This window comes from Hyaena hyaena, unplaced genomic scaffold (genome assembly GCF_003009895.1).
Source record: "Hyaena hyaena isolate Hyena2069 unplaced genomic scaffold, ASM300989v1 scaffold_189, whole genome shotgun sequence".
Lineage (NCBI taxonomy): Eukaryota > Metazoa > Chordata > Mammalia > Carnivora > Hyaenidae > Hyaena > Hyaena hyaena.
Genome location: NW_024080821.1, coordinates 1,425,869 through 1,436,829, shown reverse-complemented (window position 1 = coordinate 1,436,829; position 10,961 = coordinate 1,425,869). Strand labels below are relative to the sequence as shown.

The window sequence follows — 10,961 nt, the reverse complement described above, 5'->3', positions numbered from 1 at the left end:
CGTGACCGTTAGTTCTGGGCCCGCACTCCTCGCCCCGGCGCAGCCGCTCCGCCCGGGCGCGGCCTCCCGCCGGCCCCGCCCGAGGCCTAGCGACCGGCCCCGCCCCTCAGCCCCTACCTCGCGTGGGCGGAGGCGCGGCTCCGGGACCAGGCCTGGGGCCGCCCGCAGGCCGCCGCGCCCACCTGCAGACCTCCGGGGGCCGCCGGCGCGCCGACGCCGACGCCGGCGAAGGGCAAAGTGAGCAGTGCGCACGCCGAGCCGGGCGGCGCGGCCACGGGCGGGGCGGGGCGGGGCCTGCGGCGCGAGCCCCGGGGCGCAGCGGAGGTGTGGGGTGGGACGCGGCGGCCGACGCATCTGGGGGCGGGGCGGGCCTTGGGGAGAGGGCGGAGCCGGGTGGAAGGGGCGGGTACGAGGGCGTGGCTTAGAGAGACCGGTGGGCGGAGTAACCGTAAGGTGAGGGCTGTAGAGAGGATGCAGGGTTGAGCCTTCCAGGTCCGTAACCATAGTGTAGGAAGTTCTCGTATGAACGATTTGCAGGAAGCCCATCTATGACCTTCAACTTCCCCCACCTCTCTCAGTGGCGGAGGTGGGAGCTGGTACAGTTTTGAATGTTGGGAGGAAACTGGCAGATTTGAGTATTATATACTGAAAGAATGAGGCAGACAATCCAAGTAAAAAATTCTTACTAGTTGTTTATTAAACCCACACAGGCTTACGTTGAGCCAAACACTGAGCCCTAGCTCTTACAGAGTGCCAGTCCTGTTGAAACAAACCCGACAAGAAGCATTTATTTAGCCTATTAAAAAATGGTTTGCTGCACCCCTGCTTTCATCTCTGCACTTGCTAGACACCAGGCTGAGTTTATCATTCCCGTTTTCCAGATGAGGAAAACCGAGGTGCAGAGTGGCAGAGAAACATGCTTGATGGCTCCTAGGCAATGTTGGGACTGAGATCCCTTTGTTTTATCTTGGTCATCCAAGTTAGCTTCAATCCAAATTAAACCGTCAAAGGAGAGAGTGTCTCTTATTTTGTTACATCTCTAAAAACATTGCCTCTGGAGATATTGTTAAAATGCTGGTTCTAATTCTCTTTCTTGGGGAAGAGGGGTTGAAAGTCTGCATTGGTAACACAGGGTCAAGTGGTGCTGATGTTGATGGTTCCTGGGCTGCATTTTGAGTAGGGATCTAAAGTGTCCAGCCATCTGGATTATGAAGATTGGGGGTGGGCTGTGGTAAAGTGGGAAGAGTGTGTGGCGGCATTGTGAGGCTTGGATCAGAGACATCCTGGCCATCCACATCTGTGAATCCTATTTGAGGCAGAGCCCTTAATTTAGTTTCGATTTGAAAACATAACAAAGAATATACTTTTAAAAATTGAGGGGTTAAAAAAAAATTCCCATTATAGAACATTTGGAAAACGTAGAAAAGAAAAAAGGCAAAGAAAGAATCATCCATCTCTCACCCCAAAGACAACCTGTGTTTGAACATGTAGGCATATTTTTTCATTATTTTCAACGGAAACTGGTTTATTTTTTCCTGTACATAATTTTGATTCTATGGTACATATATTCTCTATCTGGCTGTCTTTTCATTTACAAAATAACTTTTCCAAGCTTTTATGAATTTGTATATAATGGTTGCATTCTATGGAGATAGTTCACAGTTGTGAACTTACCTCCATTTTTGGCCATCTGTCTTTAATATTTTGCTATTATTTATAATTTATCATTCTCATTTTACAGACGAGGAAGACTTGCTTGATGTCACACAACCAGGAGTTAAGTGAGTTGGGGCTTTGACCTCAGTTTGATGTCTACATGCTCTGAAGCCAGGCGGGTAGCTCAAGATATGGTCTTTGACCACCTGCTTAGCATCATCGAAAAATGTGGATTCCCAGGTCTTGACCAGGTCTTTCCAATCAGAATTACAGTGGTGCTGAGATGCTGCCTGCTTAACAAGTCCCCCAGGTGATCCTTTCATTTTCTTATCCAAGCTTTTTTTTTGGGGGGGGGTGTTAAATTGTGAAATCTATCACAAGTACAAAATATCCTGTGAAACGTATAAGAACATATATGCAGTTAAACATATGTGCAGTTAGAAACAATAATAAAATAAACACCTGGGTACCCACCACACAGCTTGACATATTGAACATTCAGAGCCTCTCCTGTGCCCACCTGATTGCTACCCTCATCAGGAAACAACTACTATCCTAATTTGTAGCTCCTTCGCTCCCTTGCTTTTCTTTAAAGTTCTACCATCCCTGAAAGGATCCCTCTTCCCAAATATAGTTTTGTTTTGAAAAGCAAGCCCAAACCTGGTCCTGTCAGGAAACAGCAGTGAAGCTACTAATGTATGAAGGCTCCTGGAGGAGATGGGCTGAGTCTGGGGCAGAGTTTGAATCCAGCTTCCTGGAGGAGAGCCCTCGTGAGATGATCAGAAGGCATGATCTTGGGAAGATTGCTAATGACAGTGAGGCCGACTGACCAGGGCTGTAGTTTGAACATCAGGCAGAAATCTGGCTGGGAGAGGGGCTGTTTCCATGTTTCCTTAGTTTCTTAGGATTTCCTTCAGGTTCTTGGAGAAAGGTTCACGTGGCACCTTGCTCCAGAAGGAGTATTCAGCTGCTCCAGGCAAAGTGTGTGGGGCGGGGGAAGCAGGAACTTTGTCAGTTCGTAGGTTTTGGTCAAAGCACAAATAAATAGGAACCTGGTTCACCCAGGCAGTCGGTCCTCAGTGTGTCGTGACGCAGACCACACTTGTGCCAACCTGGAGTGTCTGCCGTCTGCGTCAGAGCACAGGGGTCGCCTTGGGATTTCCCTTCATGGCTATTCTGTTTGCACCTTCTGTTCCCTGGGTTCTGGCATTTGGCCTTTCTTGGTGAGTTCTCTTGTCTTTGTGGAGCACACCCATCAGTTCCTTTAGGAACAAAGGTACATGGGAAGTATTGTGTTGAATCCTTGGATGTCTACAGATACCCTATTCCACCCTCCATACCTGATTATTTATCTGGGTATAGAGTTCAAAGCTGGAAATGATTTCCCTGCACGACCTTGAAGACATTGCTCCATTTCTAGAGAGAGAGGGAGACACAGAATCTGAAGCAGGCTCCAGTCTCTGAGCTGTCAGCACAGCCTGATGCGGGGCTCGAACTCATGAAAGGCGAGATCATGAGCTGAGCCAAAGTCAGACGCTCAGCCGACTGAGCCACCCAGGCACCCCGACGTTGCTTCATTTCTGCTTGCTTTGAATGTTGCTGTAGAGATGTCTAAGGTTATGCTTATTCCTGACCCCTTGAATGGGCATTATTTGTGCTTCCCGGAAACTTGTAGAATCTTCTCTTTTTCTCCAGTGTTCTGAAATTTCACAGATGTGTGCCTGGTGTGAGTCTGTTTTTAATGTATTTTGCCAGGTTTGGTGGGTGCTTTCAGTCTAGCAGCTCATGTCTTTTGGTTCTAGAATTACTTTGTTAATTTCCTCCCCTCTATTTTCTGTGATCGTCTTTTTAAAAAAAAGTTAATTAATTAAAACAATTTTTTAATGTTTATTTATTTATTTATTTATTTATTTTAATTTTTTTAATGTTTTATTTATTTCTAGGAGAGAGAGAGACAGCGTGAGCAGGGGAGGGTCAGAGAGAGAGGGAGTGACAGACTCTGAAGCAGGCTCCAGGCTCTGAGCTGGCAGTCAGCACAGAGCCTGACGCGGNGGGGAGGGTCAGAGAGAGAGGGAGTGACAGACTCTGAAGCAGGCTCCAGGCTCTGAGCTGGCAGTCAGCACAGAGCCTGACGCGGGGCTCGAACCCACGAACCGCGAGATCATGACCCAAGCGAAAGTTGGACGCTTAACCGACTAAGCCACCCAGGCACCCCAATGTTTATTTATTTTTGAGAGAAACGCAGAGACAGAGAGTAGGAGAAGAGCACAGAGAGGGAGACAAAGAATCTGAAGCAGCCTCCAGGCTCCAGGCTCCGAGCTGTCAGCACAGAGCCCCATGCGGGGCTTGAACCCACGAGCTGTGAGATCATGACGAGCCAAAGTCGGGTGCCTAATCGACTGAGACACCCAAGTGCCCCTAATTTATTTATTTTGAGAGAGAGAGAGAGAGAGAAAACAAGCGACTGCATGTGCAGGGGAGGGACAGAGAGGAAGAGGGAGAGAATCCAGAGCAGAATCCACCATCACAGAACCTGACGTGGGGCTCAAACTCACGAACCATAAGATCATGCCCTGAGCCGAAATCAAGAGTTGGATGCCCAACCGACTGAGATACCTAGGTGCCCCTGTGATCTCCTTTTTAAAACTTCTCTTATTTAGATGTTGGACCTCGTAGACTGTCTTCCCTCTTTCTCTCTCTTTTTTAAAATAGACTTTATTTTTTAGAGCAGATTTAGGTTCACAGAAAAATGGAGTAGAAAGCACAGAGATTTCAGGTATAGCTCCTGTCCCCACACAGGCAGAGCCTCCCCCACCAGAGTGGTGCATTTTTGAAAAGATTTTTAAATCTTTATTTGTGTGAGAGAGATGAAGTGTGAGTGGGGGAGGGGCAGAGAGAGGGAGACAGAATTTGAAGCAGGCTGCAGGCTCTGAGCTGTCAGCACAGAGCGAGACATGGGGCTCAAACTCAAGGACCGTGAGATCATGACTTAAGCCCAAGTTGGATGCTTAACGGACTGAGCCACCCAGGTGCCCCAGAGTGGTGCATTTGTTACCAACGATGAACCTCCGTTAACACACCATTGTCCCCCAAAGTCCCTAGTTTGCTTTAGGCCTCACTCTTGGTGGGGCACATTCTATGGCTTTGGACAAATGTATAATGACACGTACCTACCATTATAGCAACATACAGAATAGTTTCACTGCCCTAATTCTCCATATTCTGCCTGTTAATTTTCTCCCCAGTCCCCAGCCCTTGTAACCACTGATCTTTTTACCATTTCCATAGTTTTGCTTTTTCCAGAATGTCATATTGTTGGAATCATATCATATGCAGCTCTTTCAGATTGGCTTTTTTTCATTTAGTAATAGGCATTTAAGGTTCCTCTGTTTTCATGGCTTGATAGCTCATGTCTTTTTAGTGCTGAATAGTGTATTGCACTGTTTGGAATATTACTCATCAGTTTATTTATCCATTCACATACTGGAGTTCATCTGGTTGATTCCAAGTTTCGGCAATTATGAATAAGTGACTGTAGGCCTCTGTGTGCAGGTTTTTGTGTGGACATAACTTTTCAACTCATCTGTATAAATGTCCTCTCTTTAAAAATACTTTTTCTCACTTGCTTTGTTGTTGTTTTTTTAAACTTCCCTCCTCTCTCAATGTCTCTCTCTCTCTCTCAATTTGGCTCTGTTTTTCTAAAATATTTCCATAGCTTTATCTTTGGATCTTTTGATTAATTTTTTAATTTCTAAGAACGTCTTTTTTGAAAAACATTTAATGTTTATTTTTGAGAGAAAGAGACAGAGTGTGAGGGGCAGAGAGAGAGAGGGAGACACAGAATTAGAAGCAGGCTCCAGGCTCTGAGCTGTCAGCACAGAGCCCAACGCAGGGCTTGAACTCATGAACCATGACTCAGAGGATAGTATTGGATAGTTGTCTTCTCCTTCTCTCCTTGCATGGTCTCTGATGGCCCCATGTTGCTTTTCCCTTTGGTTTCCTTTGTCTTCATTTTCCATGGGAGAGACTTTCACAGATGTTGGGTGATTCTTTATTTTTTTTATTTAATTTTTTAAAAGCTTTTTATTTATTTCTGAGAGAGAGAGGGAGGTACAGAATCTGAAACAGGCTCCAGGCTCTGAGCTAGCTGTCAGCACAGAGCCCGATGCGGGGCCCGAACCCATAAACTGTGAGATCATGACCTGAGCCGAAGTCGGACGCTTAACTGACTGAGCCACCCAGGTGCCCGATGTTGGGTGGTTCTTATGCTGCTTAAGGTTAAGGAACCCAGGCTAGGGTGTCTCTTAGTCTCTCTGAAGCTTATCCCGACTGAGAGCCCACAGAGAAAAACAACACAGATTTCAGGATCTCTTCCTCAGAAGAATCAAACTTTTCTTTCCCAGTTGAAGGCCTAGCACTTTTCTTGAATGAAGTATAATATGACAGCAGCCTTAGAAGTGGTTTCACAAATTGTTTGGTCCATGCCCCACTCCCCTAGCATGTTTATTTGTACCATCGTACGTTCCCAAACTTTGCCAGTTCCTCTGCCATTCCTGTTTAGGTTGGAGGGATGCCTGGCACTGGCCATCAGGAATCTGATGCTGACCTTGGCTGTCCTCACCTATTGGGCAGATGTACGCTGGGGCCAATGTCCTGGACACAGAGCAGAAATTACAGCCCACTGTGGAAGCATGCAGCAGGCCAGAAAGGCTCCTGTCCAAGGCCAAACCATCTTACCATTGTATTATTGCTCCAGACAGGAAGGTACGTGTTTGTGTAGAAGTCCTGAGGATATGAGAAGGGAAGCCAAGGGCACAGGGCGTGGAGATGGGGGGAAATCAACTCCTATTGAAAAGGGGCCGTATTTCCTTTTCTTTTCTTTTTTTTTTTTTTAACTTTTTGTTTGTTTGTTTTTTTCATTTTTTTTTTTATTTATTTCTAGGAGAGAGAGAGAGAGACAGCGTGAGCAGGGGAGGGTCAGAGAGAGAAGGAGTCACAGACTGAAACAGGCTCCAGGCTCTGAGCTGGCAGTCAGCACAGAGCCCGACGCGGGGCTCGAACCCACAAACCGCGAGATCATGACCTAAGCGAAAGTCGGACGCTTAACCGACTAAGCCACCCAGGTGCCCCCGTATTTCCTTTTCTAATTAACCTGGATTTTTATTTCAACAACATATAGAATTATATATCTTAATATGTGTTTGATTAATCCCCATGTCATTTGGTCATTCAGAAATCTTCTATGGACTTTCTATCACGTGTCTGAGAAAGGAGTGGGTATGCGTATGAAATTTAAGCAAAGGTGATTCACAAATCATCTTTCACAGATGAGAAGGAGAAATAGAAAGAATAGTGACAACACCAATAGTGGTTTCCAGGTATTAGATCCTTCCCGGATTTGTCAAGTGCCTTACATATACTTTCTCTTTTAAGTCTCAAAACAGGGGTGCCTTGGTGGCTCAATCGGTTAAGCATCCAACTTCGGCGCAGGTCATGATCTCATAGCTCTGGAGTTCAAGCCCCATGTCGGGCTCTGTGCTGACAGCTCAGAGCCTGGAGCCTGCTTCAGATCCCGTGTCTCCTTCTCTGCCCCGCCCCCACTTGCTCTCCTTCTCTCTCTGTCTCTCAAAATGAATAAACATTAAAAAAAAAATTTTTAAGACGTAACTTATGTTGTAATTATTATTCTTTTCTCATAAACAAAAAAGCAGTATTTGGACAGTTCAGAAATCTGCCCAATTCCAGCTTCGGTGTGACCCAGGTATTAAGCTTCAGAACCAGGATTGAAGTTCAGGTTCATTGATGGCTCAGTGCTCCACAGTCTTGACCATTACACCACATGGCCTACGCAGGAGATATTCACTCCCTTTTGAGTGAAGCTTCCAGCAGGACCCTATGATTAACTCAAATCCAGTAGCACCCAGGTTTGGACACACTACCCATCTCCTAAGAGCCCCTTGTATGGGTTAGCTATTTTCACAGTGATGCTGTGTAACAAACCACTCCTAGACTCAGTGGCGTACAATAACAATCACGTAATCTTAAGGATCTGCAGGCTCCCGGGTGGCTGTGCTTCATGCCGTGGTGGTTGGAGGCCAGGGGAACTAGGTGGGGCTGGGTTGAGTGAGTCTACTCCAAGCTGTGCGTCTGTATAGGCTGAGCTCCTTGCTCAGGTACTTTCCATCTGAGTTAATTTTGAGACTCAGCTTGAAGGGGGGAGGGGCGGTAGCTTTCTGGAGGAAGCTCTTTTTGTAGCAATGGCAGAAATGCAAGAGGGCACAACTACGTGCAGAGACACTCTGCATATACCCTGTCTGTGTTGTGCCTGATACCATCCCATCGTCTGAAGCAAGTCTCTTGGTTGAGCCCAAGGTCAAAGGGCAGGCCTGCAAGATCACATGGTAAAGAGCACACACATGTGGTGATGGTAAAGAATTGGTGCTAATGATTTAACACACCACACCTGCACTCGTGTGCAGCTTGCAGAGTTACTACTATAAAAATTATAGAAGAATTGTACATATACCATAAAAATATAGAATTCATAATCTAGTGGAGAAGGTAGACAATAAACAAAAGAAAACGACTACAGGGGTGCCTGGGTGGCTCAGTCGGTTAAGCGTCCAACTTTGGCTCAGGTCGTGATCTAACGGTTCATGGGTTCGAGCCCTGTGTCAGGCTCTGTTCTGACAGCTCAGAGCCTGCAGCCTGCTTCAGATTCTGTATCTCCTCCTCTCTCTGACCCTCCCCTGCTCACGCTGTCTCTCTCTCTCAGAAATAAATAAAAACATTAAAAAAAAGAGAAAACAACTACAAAAAGTAATATTACATATTGTCTAATTGACTCTGGGCCTAAAGAATGTGGACACATTATAATCCTCTTGGGGCAGATTCAGCATCTCTCTGTATTATTATTATTATTATTATTTTAAAGATGTTCCCTTGTCCCTTGAAGTTTCTTTACTGACAGAATTTCAAATCACTGTCTTCTCCTTTCAAGAGAATATATGGTGGGATGATATTGGGAGCTTGATGGTGTCAGGTTTTTCACTGATCTGTAAACATCAGTTTAATTTAAGAATTCCTTTTATTTTTTATTTTTTTATTTTATTTTTTTTAAATATTTTTATTTATTTCTAGGAGAGAGAGAGAGAGAGAGAGAGAGAGAGAGATAGCGTGAGCAGGGGATTGTCAGAGAGAGAGGGAGTCACAGACCGAAACAGGTTCCAGGCTCTGAGCTGGCAGTCAGCACAGAGCCCGACGCGGGGCTCGAACCCACGAACCGCGAGATCATGACCTAAGCGAAAGTTGGATGCTTAACTGACTAAGCCACCCAGGCGCCTCTATTTTTTATTTTTTTAAAGATTTTATTATTAAGTAATCTCTGCACCCCACGTGAGGCTCGAACTCACAACTCTGAGCTCAGGAGTTGCATCCTCTACTGACTGAGCTAGCCAGGTGCCCCGAGGATTCCTTTTAAGAAGAGTCGGGAAGTTCACACAAATGGAGGTATCAGCTATGTTCGGACTCTGTGAATGTGGGTGGGAGTATTCCTGTTGGTAGTTCATAGTGCAGCATTTCTAGGCCTCAGCATCAAGGAAGACCTTCAGATTGATTCAAATCCTAGGAAAATAGTCTGAGGCACTGCAGCACCATCTCTCTCCATCTCTAGTGCAGTCTCTGGTACTCCTGGCAGCTTCTAGAACAGTTAACCTTGGTGACCTTGAGTTTCTTTCCCCTGACCTTGGAGGTCCCTGCTTCTGCTCTGTAGTCTGCCACCTTGTGGAGATTTGGGGAATTGCATCTTCAACTGAGCTCCCTGCAGATTCACCTGATTAAATTTTAAAAATGTTTATATATTTTTGAGGGAGAAAGACAGAGCGTGAGCAGGGGAGGGCCAGAGAGAGAGAGGGAGACACAGAATCTGAAGCAGGCCCCAGGCTCTGAGCTGTCAGCACAGAGCCCAACGTGGGGTTTGAACCCTCAAACCGAGAGATCATGACCCAAGCCAAAGTCAAATGCTTAACCGACTGAACCACACAGGCACCCAGATTCACTTGATTGATCTGGCTGCTGCTTTCCCTGGGAATAAGGGTATGTGGTAGAAAAGAATTCTTTTCACCAGAGTAGCGCTTACTACAAAGTGGCCTTGCTTGTTTAGTTTTCCTATAGTTCCCCCTTTGGAACAATATTGGCACAGGCCCCCCTGAAGGACATTTGAATGGCCCAGCTGTCACAGCTGAAGACCCCTCTCCACCAACATCGCAGCGTGGGACACAGGTCCCTGACTTTCTCCAGTAGGACCTCTCCAGTTCACCAGAGGTTCCTTTTTTCTTTTTTTTAATTACAAAAGTAATAATACGCTTCCTTAGAGGTTATAGTACAGTGGAAGAGACAGAGTTTTAAAAGTAAACAAAGCCAGTATTTACACATTACGGTGAGTACTATGAGATGGAGTGTAATGGTAGTGGTGGTGGGCTGGCAGGGAATCTTCATTAGATTGGTAAAGACAGGCTTGCCTGAGCAAGAGAACTTTCAAATCAAAGCCTGAAGGATGAGAAGGATCCAGTCATTAAAAGTGTGAGGAAGAGTATGTGCAAAGGTCTTGAGGTGGGAAGAGTTTGTTAAGCAGAAAATAACCGTGTGTGTGTGTGTGTGTGTGTGTGTGTGTGTGTGTGTGTGGCTGGATTGAGGTAAGCCAGAGTAGGGCTGGAAAGAGCACAGGGTCCTGTAGTGCATGGTAAGGATTCTGATTTTGGAGATGATAAGAAAGGATTCTTAGGGAAGTGATGAGGTCCATTTCCTATTTTATATTTCTATTTTAAGAAGACCATCATTGCTGCTGCATGGAGAATGGATCGAAGTGAACAGGAGGGGAGGCTGGGAGACTAGTTGGGAGCCTGGTGCCAGAAGCTGGGGGAAGGGTGACAGTAGCCTCGATTCAGGTGGTGGCCAGAGATGGAAGGATCTAGACCCATGCCGTCCAATATGGTAGCCACCAGCCACATGTGGTTACTGAGCCCTTGAAATGCATGAATGTTAAATATATACTGTAGTTCGAAGGCTTGGTACAAAAAGCCTCGGGAAATATCTCATAATTTGCTTAGCTTTATTACATATCGACATAGTAATATTTTTGGTATTTCATGATACATAAGGTAGGATGTAAAAAAACCTTCACCTTTTTATTTTCACTTAACAAATGTGCCTATTAGAAAAATTTAAATTATGTATGCGGCTTGCATCTGTGGCTCACATCCTGTTTTTATTAGACATGGCTGATATAAACAAAAGTTACTGAATTT

At 45.7% G+C, this 10,961-nt stretch overlaps 1 long non-coding RNA gene across 3 annotated transcripts; it reads left to right on the top strand.

The window, feature by feature from the left end:
• The first annotated feature begins 439 nt into the window (after positions 1-439).
• Positions 440-7,117, top strand: LOC120237728. 3 transcript variants are annotated; one of them, XR_005530028.1, is made up of 4 exons: positions 440-492; positions 1,742-1,966; positions 6,289-6,420; positions 7,090-7,117. It is a non-coding gene; the product is annotated as an uncharacterized LOC120237728 (long non-coding RNA). The 3 variants fall into 3 exon arrangements; XR_005530026.1 differs by having other exon boundaries at positions 6,218-6,420; XR_005530027.1 differs by lacking the exon at positions 440-492 and adding an exon at positions 1,432-1,487 and having other exon boundaries at positions 6,218-6,420.
• Positions 7,118-10,961: the final 3,844 nt, after the last annotated feature.